This window comes from Protopterus annectens, chromosome 1.part0 (assembly GCF_019279795.1).
Source record: "Protopterus annectens isolate FY-2018-M chromosome 1.part0, PAN1.0, whole genome shotgun sequence".
Classification (NCBI taxonomy): Eukaryota; Metazoa; Chordata; order Ceratodontiformes; family Protopteridae; genus Protopterus; species Protopterus annectens.
The window spans coordinates 221,219,477-221,241,973 of record NC_056725.1 but is presented as its reverse complement, the minus strand read 5'-3'; the positions used below and the strand labels follow the sequence as shown (position 1 = coordinate 221,241,973).

The 22,497-nt window shown below is 43.7% G+C and overlaps 1 protein-coding gene across 2 annotated transcripts in view; it reads left to right on the top strand.

Annotated features, from left to right (window-relative positions):
• EIF2AK2 (eukaryotic translation initiation factor 2 alpha kinase 2) overlaps positions 1–22,497 on the top strand; it is a 1,554,704-nt gene that overhangs the window by 724,511 nt on the left and 807,696 nt on the right. The window lies entirely within an intron of this gene.

Here is a 22,497-nt window from a genome sequence, read left to right as displayed (position 1 = left end):
ATCCAGAGGTTCTATAGTACCATTTTCCCTTCCACCCCCCATTTCCCAGGAAATACCCAATGTTCCACCCAGTCAGAGGGATCAAGCAGCAGTTCAAATTCAAAAGCTGCTAGAAAAAAAAGAGTCATCCAAGAGATCCCACTATGCCAGATAAGATCAGGAACTTGCTCAACATTCTATTTAGTGCCAAAAACAATAAGTGACTGGTGACCAGTTGTGGATCTCACAAATCTAAACAAATCTGTTCAATGAACCAAGGTCCAAATGGTCACGGTTCAGTCCATTCTCCCTTTTCTGGGCAAGGACAACTGGATGTACTCAATAGATCTCCAGGATGCCTACTATCATATAAAGATGAACAGGCGGTCCAGGAAGTACCTACGCTTGCGGCTGGGCACCAGTCTTTACCAGTTCAGAGTACTGCCCTTTGGACTCAGCACAGCCCCCAGGGTGCCTACCAAATGGATGGCAGTAGTAGCAGCATACTTCAGACTGCAGGGATTCCCTACCTGGTCGACTGGCTTATTACCGCTCCAACCAGGCATCAACTCATACAGTCAAGAGATCAGGTTTTCCACACCTGTGCTATCCCAGGAATCACCATAAATTACAACAAATCATAACTGCAACCAACTCAGACACTGGAATTTATTGGAGCACTATTCAACACGAGCACGGCTGTTGCCTCTCTTCCACCTCACCGAGCTCTGTCTGTAATGTCACAGGTCAAGAATATTGGAGACAATTCATCAATCTCAGTCCTCACAGTCCACAGAACTCTAGGCCTCATGGCTGCAGTGATAACCTTAGTTCCATTGGCCAGATTTTACATGCAGATCCTGCAGTTGATGCTTGCTACCCAATGGTCAGTTCTCCATCAGTAATTGTCATATCAGATAAAAATAACCAATACGTGCAGAAGAGGTCTTAATTGGTGGATTCATTCTGCTGAACTGCTCCATGGCCATCCATTCTTTCCCCAGCAGCCCAAGGTTGTAGTGACCACAGATAATTCTCAGATAGGGTGTGAGGGCATTATCTGGGGAGGACAGTCCAGGGTACTTGGTCCACCGAAGAGGCCAATTTACATGTAAATGTTCTAGAGATGAGAACAGTACTCTTGGCGTTGTGAGCATTTCAAGATGTTCTTCCCTCTGGGACAAATACGATTCAAATGGACAACATGCCAGTCATCTGGTACATCAACAGACAGGGGAACCAGATCTTTACTCACTGTGTGGAGAGGCACTCAGGGTCTGGTAGTGGGCGATATCTTCAGGCTACTTTCTTGAAGCGACGCATGTTCCGGGGAGATCCAACGTGATTGCGGAAAAACTGAGCAAGTGCATACAGCTTCCACACGAGTGGTCCCTCAACAAGAAGGTGGCGGAGGAGAGCTTCCATCAGTGAGGCCAACCATACTGCGATCTTTTTGCCTCTCCCCTAAACAACAAGTGCAGCAACTACTTTGCCTTGATTCCCCCACTGGGACAGTCAACAAGGGATGCTCTACTTCACGATTGGCACCCCGGTCTCCTTTATGCATTCTCACCAATCCCATTGATTCCAAAATTTCTACAGAAAGCTGCCAGGTCAAAGAGCACAGTGATCCTCATTGCCCCCTATTGGCCTCAACAAATTTGATTTCCCTTCCTATGGCCCCACCTGGTTCAACCATCATAGAACGTAGATCTGTCTCCTGTCTCACCTGACGTGCATGTCACACCTGGATATACAGAACCTCAAGCTGACTACTTGGCTTCTCTAGTTCCCTTAGTAACCAGACAATCTATGCTCTCATCACCTATCTGACATATAATTCTGTCTTCCTGTAAACCCTCAACAAGGAAAACATATTCAAGTAAATGGAAAAGGTTTGCCATTTGGGCTCAGCAGCATAAACTTGACCATTTTTCCTCCTCTATTTATCGCATCTTAAATTTCCTTGCTCACTTTTTTCAAAACGGTGCTATCACCTCAACCATTACGTACAGTTAGCAGCAATTTCTAATTACCATACAGGAGTGTATGGGCACACCCATTGCGTCTCACAAATTGAGCAAGGCCTTCTTGAAAGGAACACTCCTTCTGAAGCTTCTTTTTAAAGACTCTGTTCCTCCATTGGACCTAAATTTGATGCTACAGTTTCTAACACAAGCTCCCTTTGAACCAGCAGCTACATGTGACCTTAAATTTCTTTCATGGAAAATGGTCTTCTTTGTTGCCATTACTTCCATAAGAATTTCTGAGATCCAAGCATTATCTTCTAAACCTCCATACTTGGTTTTCCACAAAGATAGAGAGACCTTACATACCAACCCATCCTTTCTTACAAAGGTGGTGTCAGAATGCAGCATAAATAGTTCTATTAATCTGCGAGTATTCTTTCCTAATTTTACCAACAAAGAAGAATACACTTTACATTTACTGGATGTTCACAGACAGTTGAGTTTCTATTTGCATAGAACAGAAAAAAATCAGGAAAGCAGATCAAGTGTTTCTTTCCTTTTCTGTACCAAAGTTGGGAAAATCACTTTCTAAAATTACTGTATCAAAGTGGTTAACAAATTGCATCTCCTTTGTCTATAATAAATTAGGCATTTCTCTTACACATTCATTAAAAGCACACTCCACTAGATATGTGGCTACTTCCACAGTTTTCCAGTCTAGGATGTCTATGGATGACATTTGTGGAGCAGCAACTTGGGCTACTCCTCATACCTTTATCACTCATTACAAATTGGATCTGGTCTCCAGAGGTAGGGCATCATTTGGTTCTATGGTGTTCAGGAATATCCTTCTTTGAGTCCCCCCCTGTATTCAAGCAGCTAGGGACGTTGTTCCATTTGTGAGGATAGAATGAAGATTGACAACATCAGTTAAAGAAGTTGTGTACTTGCCATAAAGTTCCATTTGTGTTGTCGATCTTCATTCTTTCCTCACATCCCCTCCCACCTACCCCCATCCATGACTTCTGGAAGAACAAGGAGTTGCATGGTCTCTGAATGGTTACATTTACACGTTTATATGACTTTGGATATGACTTCCTGAATTTCTCTCTACCTTTTACACTATATAGCAGCAAACAAGATCTGAGATATTTGGCAAGGTGCATTGTGGGTAAGGGAGAAGCTCGAGAGATCTGGTGGCTGCAAACTGTAGCATCAGCTGAGTTAGATCAGACAAATCAGATCCAAACCCATTCGTGAGGAAAGAATGAAGATCAACAACACAGATGGAATGTTATGGTAAGTACCTAACTTCTTTTCTTGACCCCATCTCAGGATCATGTTTCCCTGGGTTGCAGGATCCAGACAATCCCCATGCTCACCCTCAAGGCTGTGTCTCGTATTGCATATTTCCAGTCTCTTCTTTCTTTGGACTAAGTCATGACCATGGACTTTCTTAGGGCCCTTGGGTTCATGGCTTCCATCATTCCTATGCTTCCTTTGGCTAGGCTCCATTTGAGAATTCTACAATGGTACCTCAAGTCAGTGTAGCTTCAACATTGCAACCCCCTGGACTTCTATTCCTCTCCCTCCCTTGTTTCAACTCAGACTTCAGTGGTGGATTCATCAACTCACTTTCAACCCAGGGCTGCATTTTCAAGCTCCAGCTCCCACTCGAGCTCTTTGCAGACTCCTCAGACAAGAGATGGGGGGGGGGGTTCTCCTTTTGTTCCCCAGACCTTGCTTCAGCACCTCCACAATGCTGTTTGCCTCATACAAAGCATGGGGTTAACATTGAACTTCCAGAGGTCAGTCCTAGTTCCTTCTCAGGATCATGTGTTTGTTTCTCTGGTTCTGGCTCGAGGACTTTCCTGTACTGGCTTTCCCGCTTCCTCCCAAGGCTCTTCTCTGATCACCTTTTTTCAATCCCTTTTTCCTCAGGTTTCACTTACAGCCAGGCAGGTTCATGGCTTCCACCATTCCTATACTACATCTTGCCAGGTTTCATATGAGAAAGCTACAGTGGTTCCTAAAGTCATTTTTAGCTCCAACACTGTCATTCTCTAGATTTTCTACTGTTTTCTTCCATGCCTCAAGCTTAAGCTTCAGTGGTGGACTCATCAGCTGTCTCTCAACCTGGAACCTCTTTTTCGGCCCCGGGTTCCTTCTCAGGAACTTTTTTCAGATGCCTCAGAAATGGGATGGGGAGCCTCTTTTGGTCCTCTCAAGGTCAGAGATCTCTGGTCCCCTCATCAGAGGTCAAGACCATATCAGTATCAAGGAGATGAGAGCTCTCTTTTTCACACTTCAGACCTTTCGTTCCCGTTTTCTTCCGGGGTCTCTGAAAATCTTTCCAGATAATACCACAGTGATGTGGTACATCAAAAAGCAAGGGGGGGGGGGCATGGTCCTACCTTCTTTGCAGGCTAGCTTTTCAAATTTGGGATCTAGCTGTCCAGTATCAGGTGACTCTTCAGACTGTATACCTTCCTTCAGAGCAAAACATAGTGGCAGACTCTTTGACCAGGTCTGAAATACAGGCTCATGAATGGATGCTTCACAGAGATGTGTTTCTGTACATTGTCCATCAATGGGGTACACCTCAGGTAGGTCTTTTTGTCTCCCCTTTGAACAGACAACTTCCTCTTTTTTGCCCAAGAGTCCCACGTCCTCTGACTTGTAAGGTGGACACCCTGTCTTTTTCTTGGGAGAGGATGTTTTTCTGTGCTTTCCCTTACTTTGCTTCCAAGGTTTCTGCTCAAGGTAGAGCAAGACTCCCCCAAAATCTTGTTGGTGAATCTCTTTTGGCCCAGACAGCATTGGTACCTTCTTCGTCTGCACATAGCCAAGGGCAGTCACCACAAGTTACCTCTCAGGGTGGATCTAACTCATACAAGACAAGGGGTCTCTCATCCATCCTCACTTGTCCACTGTTAAACTGACATTGTGCGTGATAAGGTTTTGATCCCTTTTAGGTACTTTTTTCTTGAAGACATCCTTAGGATTCTGCAGGAGGCCAGGAAACCCACTACCAGGAAATCCTGTGTGTCCAAATGGAAGAGATTTTCTGTTTAGTGACTTGTTTGTAACCAGGATCCATGTTCTTTGAAGATCCTTCTGGTTCTCTCTTGTTTGTATGAATTGCTCCATGCTGGGTTAGCATACTCTTCTGTTAAAGCTTACCTTACAGCTATTTCTGCTTGTCTGCCTTTAGCTCCTCCTCTGGCCTGTAGAATTGAGGTCAGACAATTTCTTAAAGGTGTCCTTCATATCAGAACTCCCAGGAAGCCTATTCAACATTCCTGGGACCATAATTTTGTTCTTCAAAATTTGACTTAGGCTCTTTTTGAGCCTGCAGCTTTAGCTTCCTTACAGCATTGTACATGGAAGACTGTTCTTTTTTTGGCCCTTACTTCAGCTAAGAGTATATCTGAATTTAATTTTTAGTTTTTCATAGGCACAGGGTGTCTCTTCTTACTAATTCTTTTTTTATACTCAATGTAGTTAATGAATTGTCTCTTAATCAGTCTATTAATTTGCCATCCTTTTTTCTTCTCCACAGTCTGCTAATGAGAAGGTCCTTCACACCGTGGATTTGCATAGACAACTCGGATATTATTTGGATAAGACTAAGGCCATTTGCAAGTCTGAGCAACTTTTTTTTTCCTTTCATCCTACATCTCGAGGTTTGGCTGCTTCTAAGCAAACCATTTCTTCATGGATCTCTAATGCCATTTTTTTTTGTTACTGCTTTCATGGGAAGAGCCTTTCTGTCTCCGTAAAGGCTCATTCTACCAGGGCCATGGCTTCTTTTCAAAAGATTGGATACCAATTCCATCCTGGTACTTGGACCTCTGTCCATGCATTTACTAAGCATTACAAATTAGATGTTGTTTTCCCAGAGCTGTTCTGTGCATGGGTTTCTTGAGGGTCTTCTGGGTCTTTCTCTTCCCAAGTTTCCTTTTGAGCTTTTGTACTCTATCCCAACAGTGATATGGAAGGATGTAGCACAATTGCGTACAATTTTACCACAACAGTAGATGTCCTTGCAGTATTTGCTCCCTTCCTCCTGCCCGTTTGCCCTGCTCTTTTCCTTTTTTTACTTGTAGATGTACGTGTTCTTAGGAGAGTTGCTCCTTCTGGGGCTATTCCGTTGTAAGGTATGTACGTCACCGTTATTCCCTATGCCTTGAGTGGGGAGCATACGCATGATGTACAACGTCTATAATATCCTAATGCTTTGGTGTACTGGCCAGATGTTGGGCTAACCAAGGCAGGGGATCCGTTTAGCAAAGACTACTGCAACAGTGAACAGAAGGACATTTACTGTTATGGTAAAATTTAAGCAACTGTACTTTATTGTTGCCTTTTCTTTGTAAGTTTTTCACAGGAACCGCTTCCGCAGACTTATTCCTTATTCTTCCCATTCCCAGTCTGGAGAAAAGATTGAGATATCCCAGAATAGCATCATCCTTACTGTCTTAGAGATGTTTTGTATATCAGCTACCCATGCCCTGCTCCCACATCCAACATGCAATGACACAGTGTCATAAAGACCACAAATGTCTGCTGGTGTGCTCCCCTGTTAATCTAATCATAGATTGAAGCTCCATTTGTCACAGCTAAGAGCTGTCAGTCCATTCTAAAAACTCCTGTCCTTTCCCCTGGGGTAGGCAAAATGATATGCAGATACTATGTCTGTGAATGCTTAAACAAGATTCCTCCCTTTTGCAGTGTCCATGGCTCAACAGTTAGCACAGTCAGCACTGGTGATTTAAGATTGCAAGACTGTAAGTTCTATTACCACATCAGGTACTTAGAATAATTTCCCAGTACTGACATTGTAGTGCAGTATAGGGGGAGCTGCACTCCTGAGTGTACCATTCTTTGGATGAGATGTTAAAATGAGGTCCCTTCTGCCCAACTTTGTGGTAGCTCAGATAGATATAAAAGATCCCATAGCACTTATCAAAAAAAGAGTGGTGGAAATTTTTTAGTGCCTTAACCAAATTTCCCTTAGTATGAATACCACCTCAGGTCTCCAATGAAAGGAGGACACTGGCCTAGTGTAACTAACTCAGTCAACAAGGAATAAATAAGTACATAAAATAAAAAATATATGAAATGGTCTAATACATAATAGAAAGAGGCACATTTATTAAAACAGGTTTATCACACAAAAATGATAGCCTTACAGAATGTCACAGTCATCAAACTGTTGAATAAAATAGGCCATTAATGTATGCATTTACATTTATACTAAAGCAAATAGTGGATTCCTCTTAGTCTGTAAAGGCTTTAGTCATGACAGTAAAAGAAAAAAACTTTCCTGTGGACTTTTGTATTACAGTAATAAATTGTATGCAGATAGCCTTTCTTACCTGATTTGGGACTTGCATATCAAAATAGTTAAGTTACTAGACCATAACCCACTTAAGGTAGTTTATAGAAGTTTTCAGTCTTTAAAGACTTTTAATATTCCACTTCTGGCAGACCAGCTAGGCTCAAAACATTTAGTAAATCTATGTGGCTTTTATTTATTTATTTTTTAAATAAGAGTATGTGGCAGTCCAAATTTTAGATGTTCTTCGTGTTTCCCTGTTGCAGTCATCACATTTGGGTTATCTGCTTGCAATAGCCCTCAGTCGGCCTGATTATCAAAGTCTTGGGTCCTGCATCGGTTGCTGTCTCATCTTCCGTGATGTCAGGTAGTCAGGGGTATAAAGCATGCAGCCGACACCATTACATCAGTCTTTCTTGCCATGCGGTGCCCAAAGCAGAAGCAGTTTGCAAGTGCCAGTCGGCCGACTCCTGAAATTTTCGTTTTCGAGTTTCAGAACTGAAGTCTTCAGCTAAAGCTAAGTACCCCATTGGGGGAACTTTTTCTTGCTCTAAACCGATGTCAGTAAAAGTCAATAATTGTATTTCTTGTGGAAAGCAAATACCTCTTAAAGATTTTCATTTGTACTGTATTCCTTGCCTAGGCCCTGACCACGACGTACCTTGCTATCGTTTTTTTGCCTTATTTAAACCACGAACTATTTGTTATCGGTATATTTTCGCTTCTAAATATTTTGGTACTTGTTTCAATTATCCAGATATGTCTTCGGTAAGCCACCCGACTACTGACATTCCGAAAAAACGCAAAGATAAAGACAGAGACAGGCCGCCTAGGTCCAAAGCTGCCAACGACGCTTCTCCTAAGCTAGTCGCCAGTTTGCCAGTACTCAGTGAGGTGCGTAGTGATACCCACTACTTCAGATTTGCAGGCCTCTACTGAGACCCAGTCGGTATGCCGCGAGATGCTTCAATTGTGGAAACTGCGGATGTCTCTACCTTGATTGGGTCTGGAGCCGCTGTGCAGGCACTGGGTTCTGAGGGTGTATTCAGGCCTACTGACTTGCATATTAAACCGACGGCATCTTCTTCTTCAAGGCCTAAAACTCAAACCATGCCTAGGAAACAGACGCCCATGGTCAGGCCTCTATGCCTAAAAAACAAATGGTAAGAATTGCTGAAGACCTTATTATTTTAATCAGGGGAAGCCAACCTTCCCCCTCTAAGAGACTTAGGGCTGAATTTGCTTATGATACTTCTGACCAGGATTCTGAAATTTCTGTCTCCTCTGATGACCAGGGTTTACCCTTATCTACCTATGAGGATTCTGATGCAGAGGACTCTATTCCCTCTGCTTCTCTCCCAGAGGATTTTTCTTTTGGTTAAACCTTGCATACTCTTAGGGAGCATTTTCACTGGGAAAGCCAGGATTACTCTGATTCTAAAAAGAAGCTTAGAGATTTCTTACTCCTGCCCCAACACAGGCTTTTAGCTATCCCTCCTGTGCTGGACATTGTTGACGATGCCTTTTCGGAATCTAGCTTGGCCCCTGACTCTTTACCTCCTGCTCCCAGAAAACCTGATAGATATTACAGCGTTCCGGATTCTCACAAGTTCCTTTTTAAAAATCCTACTGCGGATCCTGAGACCATTTCACAGGGACCCAAGGGCATTATGGCTAGTACTGCCAAAAATCCTACCCCCTCTTATAGAGATTCCAGGGCCCTGGATAGATGGGGTAAGAAGTATACATCTCTGCAACCTTGGCCATCAGGGCCTTAAATTGCCAGTTTCATATGTTAAAGTATCAGCAGCATATTATTGGATTGCTTAAACAGAAAATTATGTTGATTTATGATTGTGGAGCCCTGGAATCTCTATAAGAGGGGGTAGGATTTTTGGCAGTAGTAGCCTTAATGCCCTTGGGTCCCTGTGAAATGGTCTCGGGATCTGCAGTAGGATTTTTAAAAAGGAACTGGTGAGAATCAGGAACCCTGTAATATCTATCAGGTTTTCTGGGAGCAGGAGGTAAAGAGTCAGGGGCCAAGCTAGATTCCAAAAAGGCATCGTCAACAATGTCCAGCACAGGAGGGATAGCAAAAGGCCTGTGTTGGGGCAGGAGTAAGAAATCTCTAAGCTTCTTTACAGGATTTAATGCATTCTGCTGAACAGGTTGGAAAACGTACTTTGCAATGTGGTTTTGATTCACTAGAGGCATCTTGCAGGGCTGCTGTCACTGAGTCTGTACTTAGAAGGCATGCTTGGCTTAAGGAGCAATCTTTGCCAGATCATGTTAAAACTAAATTGCTGGATGCTCCCTTAAATCAGTACAGCCTGTTTGGCAACAAAGCAGAAGGTTCTTAAAAAGATGGAGGAACAAGCTAAAGCTAAATCTATGCAAACTGTTAGATTTCTTACAAGTGCAGCCTCCAAGATTTAGTAGGCACTGCCTCTCAAATAATTGGTCCTTTCCTGCCTTTTCCAGGCCTTCACAGTTCAAACCCTGAACCAGCAGAACACCCAGGCTTCAGTCCCAGGGTACGCACAGGACTAGGCAGTGGGGGGCTCTTACTTCCAAATCAGGGAGTAGTAAGACTCCCCCCTATGGTAAGCTGTCTCAATGATTTAACTTTAAAACTTCCAAGCGCTTCTCAACTGACTGCTCCTTTAGGGGGGAAAGATTGCTCTGCAAGCAAAAACTATGAACTCGTTACCCAGGACAAATGGGTTTTAAACATAGTTTCTCAAGGATACAGATTTCACTTCCACACGTTACCAACCCCAAACGGTTGGCCAGATCTACCCCCAAATCAGTGGGCAGAGGCTCAAAAGCAAGTACTCTCCTAAGATTAAAGGCTATTCAGACTCTACCAGAAGAGGAAAAGGGACAAGGTTTCTACTCAAGACTTTTCCTGGTACTCGGAAAAGACAACTCATGGCGTCCTATCCTGGACCTGTCTATCCCAAACACCGTTTTGGTGATTCCAAAATTCAAGATGCTAACTCTTCGCCAGTTGCTTCCCATGATAGGCAAAGATGCCTGGTTGGCAATGCTGGATTTAAAGGAAGCCTATCTGCACATCCCAATCAGGGAGTCTTGCAGAAAATACCTGCAGGCTGCATGCACTGTCAGTTCTTTGCACTGCCCTTTGGCTTATCTGCTGTGCCCAGGGTATTCACAAAGTGCCTAGCTCCAGTCATTGCATTTTGCAGGCAAAGAAATATTCAAATATACCCATACCTGGACGATTGTCTAATTCAGGCAGAAAGCCAGGACGTACTTCTGAATCATCTGGCATTTGTACAAAAGGTGTTAACTTGTCTGGGGTACACCATAAACGAAAAGAAATCACATCCGGTACCCTGTCAACAAATTATATTCCTGGGAGCAAGCTTGAACACAACTTCCCAGATTACTTTCCTCATGCCAGAGAAACAAATTCATTTGACAACTTACTTCAAACTAGTGGCCACAAAAACTCTGCTATCTCCAAGACAAATGCTGCAAGCCGTGGGGTTCATGGCCTCGTGCATTCTACTAATTATATATGCAAGACTGCATATGAGGAAACTACAATGGTATCTAAAAAGCCTATGGTGTCAACATTCTCAGGATTCACTCTGCCCTCTGCCACCCAAACCCTAATAACAGATGCATCAGACTATGTATGGGGGGCTCACCTGGCAGGGAAGTGCATTTAGGGCAAATGGAACCCAAGTCAAATGCACCTGCATATAAATCAAAAAGAAATGTTATCTGTACAGAATGCTCTGACAGCCTTCAAGGAACACATTTTTCCAGGACAATTAATGGTAAAGACAGACAAACACCACTGTTATGTGGTACATAAACAAGCAGGGGGGGGGTACCCATTCTTACCCCCTCGCAGACTAGCCATGGCTCTGTGGAACACAGCCTTGAGTTACCAAGTGCATCTACAGGCTCAATTCCTGCCAGGAAAACTAAATACACTGGCAGACGAACTAAGCAGAAATCTCATGGACCCACACAAGTGGAAACTGGAATCAAAGACTTTCAACATGTTGATCAACAAATGGGGGAGCCCAGATATAGACCCGTTTGCCTCCCCCCAGAACTACCAATTGGACATATTCTGCACAAGGACTCCCCACAAACAAGCTTGGAAAGTGGATGCTCTGTCCTTCAGCTGGAAAAATCTATCAGTTTATGCCTTTCATCCTCTGCCTCTCCTCTCCAAAGTACTACTAAAAATCAAACAGGACAAACCAAGGATGATACTAATTGCACCAGACTGGCCACACTATCTCTGGTACCCCCTCTTGCGCAGTGTGTCACAGCTAGCCCCATGGCACCTGCCTCAGACCCCTACCCTGCTGTCACAGCAGGAGAGCCAGATTCTGCACCCCCAGCTTCAAACCCTGAACCTGGCAGCCTGGCTAATTACCTTATCTCTTTGTTACCATCCCTCAGTAAACAAGTGTTGGATGTCATTTTGGAGGCAAGGAGGTACTAGAAGTACTAGAAAATCTTATGCTGAAAAATGGAAAAGATTCTGTGCCTGGAACCAAACTCAAGGGATGGCCACAGCAGCGCCCAATTTACCTCAGATTCTTTAATACTTAACTGAGATGCTTTACAAGGGCCTTTCCTTTTCCTCCATCAAAATTCACGCCTCAGCCATTTCAGCTCATTACAACACAGAACCACCCCTCTTTTCTCACCCACTGCTCAAGCAGTTCCTCAGAGGGGCCAGAAACTTAAGACCACCCAGGAGAGCCCCGACTCCAGCCTGGGACCTTAACTTTGTATTGGAAAAACTCACTCTTCCTCCTTTTGTACCAACTGCAACTGCAGAGTTAAAATTCCTTTCTTGGAAAACAGCTTCCTTTTAGCAATCACTTCAGCAAGAAGGATATCTGAATTACAGGCCCTTATGGCAGTGGAGCCTTTCATCATCTTTCATGCGGGCAGGGTGTCCCTCAGGACCCAACCCCTCTTTCATGTCCTACGTGGTATCCAGTGTGGCACTTAATCAGTCCATTCATTTGCCAACCTTCATTTCCAATCCACAGAACAAAGGGGGACAGATACTGCACTCCTTAGATGTGCACAGACAACTTAGATTTTACTTTGACAGGACTAAACCTCAAAGGAAATCTGAACAACTGCTGGTGGTATTTGCTGCAGGGGCAGAGGGGAAGGCTATTTTAAAGCAAACCATTTCTAAATGGATAGGCCATTGCATTCATTTCTGCTATAAGGACCATGGAAAACCTGTCCCACAGGAGATTAGACCCCATTCAACCGGGGCTGCATCTACCTTTACAGTCTTTCTCAGAGGTGTCCCTACCAGAGACATCCTAGAAGCTGCTACCTGGAGTTCTGTACATACCTTCACCAAGCATTACCATTTGCCAATTTTTTTCTAAATCCAGAGCTGGCTTTGCCACTGCAGTCTTGCAGGGCCTTATAGCTGGTCCTAATGCTATCTAAATTCCTCCTCCCATCCTTAGCTTTGGGAATTTACCCAAATGTGAAGACTGCAGCAGTGAAACACGAAGAACATAGTACAGTTGTGTACACTTACCATAAATGTAGATGTTCGAGTGCATTCACTGTTGCAGTCCTGGTTACCCTCCCTCCAGCCCCCTGACTTCTTTTGGCTATACCTCTATTCTCCTTTACTATACTTAAAAGCTTTTTTGTGTATTTGCTTTTTTGTTGGAGGTATAACCTTGTATGTATATATATATTTAATTGCTTCCCATTAAGGGGGGCACCTGACATCTGGGGCAAGAAAAACTGATGTAATGACGTCAGCTGCATGCTTTATAAACCCTAACTTCCTGACGTCACAGAAGATGAGACAGCAACCGACGCAGGACCCAAGACTTGGATAATAAGGCTGACTGAGGGCTTACTGCAAGCAGATAACCCAAATGTGATGACTGCAACAGTGAATACACTCGAACATCTACATTTATGGTAAGTGTACACAACTGTACTTTCCAGGCTCAGTTATGTAGAAAATTTGCCTACATTTCAAATCCTTTCATAGTCTATGAACTTTCGACTGACTGCCTCAAGGAATATTTTCTAAATTTCAGGTCCTTTAATTGTTAATGAACTTGGAAAAAAATCAGCAGTCTTCCAGTATTCTCAGAAAATCAACTGTGGGATTTAAGATTTAGACTGTTTAGCTTCCATATCGCTTTGTATTCAAAATTCAAGTTCAGTATCCTCAGGATTTCACCTTAAGGTTTTAAGTCCGTATGTCTTTCCACACTTCTGAATTCTCATGTCTTCTTCTGATCCTGTAGAGAGGTGCAAGGACCTTCTGCCAAGAACAAAGAGCAGCTCATCTCCTTATCTCAGAATTAATTTTTATTTTATAGGTTTATAACCCCACTGTAGTTTGGAGTTATGCTGCAGCTAACCATTTTCTGCTGACAATTTAAAAGTGATTACCAGTTGTATGTTATTTATATTTTATTTTCATAGATATAGAACTCCAAACACATTCCAAGGCAGGAAGACCTACAAGCAATGAGTAACTGTAAGAACCATTGTCTCAGAGTAAGCAGATACTCTCTCTCTCTCTCTCTCTAAAAAACAAGCACATCATGTCTTTAAGTAAGTACATACACTTTCTGCAAATTTCACTTAAACATTGTTTAAGGCTCCTCTGACTAGTGTCTGTGTTAGGTGTCCTTTTCCTCTTTAATTTGATTTTTTTATTGCTGAGTGATAGTTTGGGCTAGTTTTTCCACATATCCAAAAGCCTCCCTTCCACTGATCAATATTGCTCTGCTTATTTAGCTGCTAGTTAACTGGAAACTTACCTGCATTTGACAAACTGCATTTGCATCTTTCTCTGAGCGGGGCCTTTCAGTATATTGTTTTTTGAGCTCTAACCCCTTTGCCACTTATCCTCAGCATCATTTCCTTTATAGCAGCTGTTCTTTACCCCTATTACCCTCAGTAACATGCAACACCAACACACTTCCCATGCTTTCTTCATCAGTGGAACACAGCTATACTTGCCCTCCTTCTATCACCTATATTCACTAATGCTCCTACTTTAACGTTCTCCACCTCAGTACCCTCAGTTCATTCCTATTCCATGCCAACTTGAATAGAGGAAAGTACATACTCTATAAACACTATCTAAACATTGCAGATTATAATTGCAATATAAATAGCAACCACCCAAAGGCCAGATATCATTTTACTACTTATCCCCAGGATGCTTCTGCTAGGACATATTTACCCCAACATTCCTCAACTCAGACTACACAGGGACAGGGACCATACCAAACTCTTATCTAATTTATCAGGAGCAACACAATAATCTGTTTTATGACATTAACTTACCTAACTGATAGACCAAATATTTGATGCATTTGATACCTATAACAAAACTTTGTTATAGCTGCACTGCTAAGTTATTGTCAATCACTGCACCTTTGACAGCATGTCTAAAGGCTCCCAAGCTTCTTACAGTCTTAGGTTTAATAATCATTCTTCAGAATTATGACACAGAGCTGAATCCTGGCATCCACCAGCCACCACTTTATCCATTTTTTCTCCACTTTAAAGGACTGTTCATGTCCTGTTTAAATGAATGCAGCCTTAATAACAAATGGGCCAGGTGTGAACTGTGGACCATCTATCACCATAACAAAACAAAAGTTACTAGCAAGACATGTTTTAAGGATAACTCCGTATTTCCCCTCCATGTTTTGACAAAAATAGACCCTATTCAGAAACAACAAATGAGGCAGTAAGCAAGGGTGTGGAGTAGATTTCATTATAGACAAAGAAGCAGACCTAAGTCCTTATGTCAGTGTCATGTTCAACACTACTTCTAATGAAGAACATAACATGTGAAGTTGTTCAGTCTCACTGTTCATTCATCACTGATGGGTTCGGCCGACTAGCAAGCTCAAAGTTCTCCAGTAGCTCAAGACCCCACCCCTTATCCCACAATGCACTGCTGGAATTACCTCAGATCTAGTTTGCCGCGGCACGGATCTCTTGGTTTCCAGCTTTGCTCGTAGACTTTATTGGGGGGTTTTCAACTTTCAGCAAGTTATATTTTTCAATTTTTATATATCCTTGTTCTATTTTTAATAGCAGATATATTACTAGCTAGTAGATAGTAGTTTTTCTGTGTTCATACCCCTTTCCTCAGTATAATCTATCTTTGCCTTCGGCCCTTTGGCCTTAGGATCCCTTCTTTAGTTATTAGTCAGTGTTCCCTGTTGGGACTATTGTTATTGGATTACTTAATCCTGTTTATATTTATATAGTTATCAGTTGCCCCTTTTGGGCTGTGTGTGTGTTTGTGTGAGTTAGTTAGTTAAAATAGTTCATAGTTAAATAGTGTGTTTCAGTTGTGGAAATGTCTGAAAAAAAAGACAAACATCCAAAGTCTGGGTTTAAAAAATGCCCAGACTGCAGACAGAAAATGTCTGCACACGGATGCCCATGTGCAGTGTGTTTACTGTTTGGGTGAGGTGCACCTGCAAGAGTCTTGCAATATCTGTCACTACTTTTCCACCAGAGTGCTAGCGGAAAGGAAGAGGAAGTTAATTGATAGGGGTATCATCAAACACCCATTTTCTGAGGCATTGTCTGACCAGGATGGAGCCAGTAAATCATCTAAATCTTCCTCTGATTCTAGGTCCAAAAAAGGAAAAAGGTCAGACAGTGTGGTGACTTCGGCTCCACTGCCTTCGGAGCCGACAGTCTGTTCTTTTCGGAACCGGGACACTGCTCTGGAACCGGTTGCCAAAAAACCTCCATGCATATTCCTCCAGTCGGCTCCATCTGTTCACTCTTCCAGGTCGTCTGTCAGCCTATCTGATCTGGATATGGATCGGCTGGTTCAGAAACCCTTAAAGGCACCAGGCCTAGTTAAATTGCTGTCAGCTCAGACCGAACCATCAGAGCCGAAAACCACTACTTTTGAATTGTCTGCTCCTCCTCTGAGCCATACCGGACCTTCGGAGCCGGAGGAGGCCAACCTGATGATTGGAGATCCCTTGGAGCCAACACCTGTCCCAGTGTCGTCGGCTCCATCTGCTCAGACATTCTTGGTGCCGACCGGGGACTCTAGGAGCCGACACTCTCTGGTCGGGTCTGGGGAGGATAGCCGCACCGACTTGTCGGTGCCGACTCTTCCTCTCGGGGCCTCGGCTCGGGTGAGCTTGGCTTCTACCTCGGGCTCGGAGCCCACGGCTTCTGTGCGGGAGGAGATTGTGGCTCCGTCAGAGCTGTCAACTCCTTCTCATCAGAGCCAAGGTGCTTTCGAAGCCATAAGGCGAGTGTTGTCTCCTAAGACTTCCTCATCTCAAGGTTTGGCCTCTTCTTCCCCTAAAGTGCCTGTGTCAGTTTCTGTCTCCTCCGGTCATCCCAAGCGTAGAGACCTTGAGCCTCAGGTAGCCCCACAGGGCGCTCCCTGCTCTTCTGAGACTTCTCCAGAAGTTCCCCCTGAAGAGGTTCCCAGGAAGAGATTATGCAAGAGGAGGCATTTGGACTCCCCCCAGGAGTCTCTCACATCAGACACTGTCCTGGATGAATCAGAAGGGTCCCCTAGATCCCCCTCTGAGGACATCTCTTTTGCGGAGATTCTTGAAATTCTTAGGCAGAGGGGTGATTGGCAGTCCAAGAGAGCCCTACTGAGGACGAGTCGGTTCTCCTGAAAGCGTTCGGGTCTCAACCTTCCACCTCTTGGCTATCTCCGCCCTATGATGAGCTTATGGATCTGGTTTCTCATAGGACGTGGGAATCTCCAGAATCTATGGAACCTGTTCCTAGGAGGCCTAATAAGTTTATTTCAGCCCTTGTGGATAAGTCCTTTTTGACCAAGGGAGTCCCTATTGATGCCATGGTGGTGGTGGCAGCCACCAAAAAGCAAATGTCTGAGACTTCCTCATCTATCCATCCTCCTAATAGAGAATCTAGGATAATGGATAGATATGGGAATCACATGTTCAGTTTAGCGACTTTCTCACTCAGATCACTGAACTACTTGACACATTTTACCAGACTGCAGAGAGATCTCCTTAAGGAGTTGGGAGATGTTCTTCAGGGTGCTGTAGCTTCGAGTGTATCCGACAAGATTGCCACTCGGCTCTCTACCCTAAATTCGATAGTCAACTTGTCCATGCGTCTCATATCATACGCACCTGATGGTTCGAGTAGAGCCGCAGGTACAGGAATTGCTCTTCGTAGGCATGCCTGGATGCAACTCTGTTCCTTTGCGGAACCCTTCAAGTCTTCCTTTACCGATACCCCATTTGGCGGCTCATCTTTGTTTGGGCCAAAGGTGAAGGAGACTTTGACCAGGTGTGAGCAAGAAGGAAAGACTCTGTCTGCCGTCGGAGTCCATTTTTCCACCCCCACTTGACCCTTTCCCAAAGGTCAGAGGGGAGGAAAGATGTGGTTCCGGAAAGCCCAAGGAGCCTTTCAAGATACATGTGGAGAGACCCCCTCCAGAGGCAGAGGAGGGGGTTTCAAAGGAAGACACCGCCCTTGTGGCAGAGGGGGTCTACAACACCAGGGTGATAGAGATTACTTCTCTGGTCCATCCTACCAGCGCTCCTGAAGAGAGGCCCGGCTGTCCTACTCTGGAGGCAGTCGGGCGTCGCTTATCATTGTACCCAAAAGCCTGGCTAAATATAACAAAAGACAGTTGGGTACAAAGTATAATTTCCAGAGGGTATTTCATACAGTTCTCCACCCACCCTCTTCCCGTCAAAAAAATCCCAGATGTTCCACTCAGTCACATGGGACAAGCAGCAATAGAGGTACGCCGATTGCTAGAAAAAAGAGTCATCCAGCCAGTCCCAGCAGACCAGACAGGATTCGGAACTTACTCAAGGTTCTTTTTGGTTCCAAAGAAAACAGGGGACTGGAGACCCATTTCAGATCACAGCAGACTCAACCAATTTGTGAGAAAAGAGAAGTTCCAAATGGTCACGCTACAGTCCATACTCCCATTCCTGTGGAAGGACAATTGGATGTGCTCGATCGATCTCAAGGATGCGTACTACCACATAAAGATGGCCAGACCATCCAGAGATCACCTGTGTTTCTGGCTGAGAGCCAATCATTATCAATTCCGAGCTCTGCCCTTTGGTCTCACTACAGCCCCCAGAGTGTTTACCAAGTGCATAGCAGTAGTCACGGCTCACCTGAGGCATCTAGGATTCCAGGTGTTTCCGTATCTAGACGATTGGTTCCTTACCTCCACCACCAGGCATCAACTTCTTCAAGCGAGAGAGGCTACTCTGACCCACTACGATCGGCTAGGCATTACAGTCAACTTCAAAAAGTCTGCCTTGTTGCCATCGCAGCATATCGTTTTTAAAGGGACAGAACTAGACACATCAACCACCACTTTTTGCCTTCTGCCAGAAAGAATTTCTATTCTTCGCCAACACATCATGTGCCTGATATCAAAGAACAGAGCACCCTCTGCAGAGGTATTAAACGTTCTAGGATTGATGGCAGCTATTTTAGCAATCCCGTTAGCAAGGATGCATATGAGAATCCTTCAATGGCTTCTGTTCACGCAATGGTCTTACCAAGAACTTCCAATAAGTCACATGATCCTGATAACAAATTCCTGCAAGAAGGATCTTCAGTGGTGGTTGATATCTCTTCATGTCACAATAGGACGTTTTTTCATGCTCCCCCCTCCAGTTGCCACTGTGACCACGGATGCTTCCTTGATAGGGTGGGGAGGGGGCTTTTTCAGGGAAAGACTGCTCAAGGCACATGGACAGATCAAGAATCACATCTGCATATCAGTGTCCTGGAGATGAGAGCAGTACTTCTAGCGTTGCAATACTTTCAGGACTCTCTTCCTCTAGGGACAATTGCAATACAGACGGACAACATGTCAGTGGTCTGGTATCTGAACAAACAAGGCGGGACCAAGTCTTTTCCCCTTTGCTGAGAAGCCCTCAGAGTATGGCAGTGGGCACTGTCATCCCAGCGCTTTCTGTTGGCAATGCACATCCCGGGCAAATCCAACGTCATAGCAGACAGACTGAGCAGAGCAATCTTATTGCCCCACGAATGGTCCCTCAAACAAGAGATTGCGGACAGGATCTTCCGCAAATGGGGCCAGCCTTCCTGCAACCTGTTCGCCAGTCACATCAACAACAAATGCAGAAGCTATTTTGCCCTGATTCCCATGCCTGGTAACCCCCCGAGGGATGCTGTTATCCACAATTGGCTCCCTGGTCTCCTCTACGCATTTCCACCAATTCCCCTGATACCCAAATTCTTACAGAAAGCAAAGTCGCTGGAACGGACGATCATCCTTATAGCCCCTCATTGGGCTCGGCAGATTTGGTTCCCGTTTCTTTACCATCACATTCTGGAAGATCCATGGATTCTGGACCCAGTTCCGGACTTGTTGACACATCCATCAGGGGATCTTCATCCATCCTTGCAGACACTGAAGCTAACTGCTTGGCTGCTGCAATTTCCTGCATAGCCAGACTCTATAATCTTTCCCATGACACTAGTCAGATTTTGTTGGCTTCCCATAAACCTTCCACTAGAAAATTGTATCGTAGTAAGTGGAAGAGATTTTCCATTTGGGCTTCTTCCCACAACATTGACCCTTATCAAGCGCCATTGTCTTCTATCTTACAATTCTTGACAGAAATCTTCAACAAAGGAGCAGTGGCTGCTACGGTGCAAGTGCAGTTAGCTGCTATATCTAATTTCCATCTAGGAATTGATGGCTTGAATATTATGGCTCACCAATTGTCTAAGGCTTTTCTAAAAGGTTCCTTTCATATAAGGCCTCCAGTGAAGACACCTTATTCCCCCTGGAATTTTAATTTTATGTTATCTCGTATCATTCTTCCTCCTTTTGAGCTTGCATCATCTTGTGACCTAAAATTCTTGTCATGGAAAACTATCTTCTTAGTAGCCATCACTTCAGCCCGTAGAGTGTCAGAGCTCTAAGTCCTTTCCATCAATCCTTCTTACATGGTCGCCCATACTGATAGAGTATCTCTCAGGACAAATCCATCCTTTTTGCCCAAAGTATGTTCTGAGGTTAACATTATTTAAGTTATTGAGTTGCCAGTTTTCCTCCCTAATCATACCAACAAGTTGGAATATATGTTGCATAAACTCGATGTTCATAGACAACTTAGATTTTATTTGGACAGAACCAAAGACATTAGGAAATCAGATCAGCTGTTTGTGTCCTTTTCTGAGACCAGAAAAGGTAAACCAGTTGCTAAAACAACCCTGTCCAAGTGGCTGTCGGATTGTATCACCTACACATATGCTTGTCATAATATGCCATTGTCTAGTAAGGTAAAGGCTCATTCAACCAGAGCAGTTTCTACCTCTTCAGCCTTTCAAGCCAAATTACCTTTGGACAACATCTGTACAGCAGCCACATGGTCTAAACCTCACACTTTTATAACTCATTACAAAGTGGATAAGGCCTCCAGGGACAGGGCTTCATTTGGTTCTACTGTTCTGAAGAGTGTACTTCCATGAGCCACCCAAGATCAGGGTGCTAGGGACTCTACCCATCAGTGATGAATGAACGGCAAGATTGAACAACTTCACATAAAGGAGTTATGTACTCACCATAACGTTCCATGTGAGTTGCTCCATCTCTCCTTCATTCTCACGTCCCTCCTTCCTTCCCCCTCCTGGCTGGCAGTTGACCTGGAGGCTGTCTTCATCCTGGTTTTTCAATGTGTATTCATTCCTAGGCAGAATAATTATTGTACTTCTATATGGTACTCACAAACAAGATATGAGGTAATTCCAGCAGTGCATTCTGGGATAAGGGTGGGGTCTCGAGCTACTGGAGAACTTTGAGCTTGCTAGGCTCCGAACCCATCAGTGATGAATGAAGGCGAGATGGAACAACTCACATGGAACGTTATGGTGAGTACATAACTTCTTTTTCTTATTGCTGGTATTATTACAACCTCACCATCATATTTATAGTTGTTATTTATACCACACCTTCCTGTATCCATATCTGTAATGTAATTCTTGAACACCCTACCAAATATGTGAAACACAGCAAGAGAACTGTCTTCCAGCACCTATGTGATTTTCTCTCTCCACTCAACCAGACTGCAAATCATCTCACTAACTACATGTACTACCTGCTTTTACCCTCACCTTTACCTGTATCATAGTTTTCTCTTTGCTTATAGCAAACTGTCACACTTTCTACTCATTCCTATCTGCATCAACCTTTTCTCATACCTGCAGACCCATTCTTGTAACAGATTTCTACTGTGCCACCTATCGCATACCACTAAAAATAACATTGTATTTTCATCCCCTACGCATAGTTTTTCTTCTTCTCACCAGATCTACTCATTCCTTCATCACCACCCCATTATTCTAACCCCAAATATCCTTTACCTTCATTAACAAATCCATCTCAGCAACACCAACTCCACACTTGCACGTACCAATTTTCTGACACCGAATACTACACCCAATCAAAAATTAGCTCCATTCCTCTCAAATGCCTATCCACCTTCAACTAGCTTTATCACCTGTACTAACACTTCTTTTTACCTGACTTCTGTTTCACATGTCCACTCAAACCCTTTTTATGTAGCCTCATTCTAAACGCATTCTTTCTCATCAATATGTAATACCCACCCATTTTTGTCTGTCTACTTGTAAGTCTCCCCTCTCCACTAATTCCCTCAAAATACTTTTCAGTTTTCTGCTGCTATCAAACAGTCGCATCTCTGTCTTGCAGCTTTTACCAGTCTCCACTTAACACCTACCCCATATACCTCAAACCGTCAGCCATCCCAGTACACTCCCAAACTTTTTCTCCTAATTGCACCTGTCCACCATAATTGCCAAAACTTTATATCTCCCCACACCTAGTCTACATCTGTCAAAATGTTTCCCTGACAATCTCTTATTGTATCTCCTCTTCTGTTACACCCACACTTACCATTCATTCATCAACAACATTGACAATCTGACTTTTAAGTATCTGATTAACTCAAAATCAAACTCAGTATCATTTCAATATCACACCTAGTCTGATCAGCTTTTCAAAGCAAACTATACATTTCACAACCTCATTCTCTACAGACTTACTATAAAATAAAAAAATAAACAGCTCTTTCCCTACCTCATCCTCCCTGACTCACTCAGTCACTGTGGAGATATTCATCCAAACCCAGGATACCT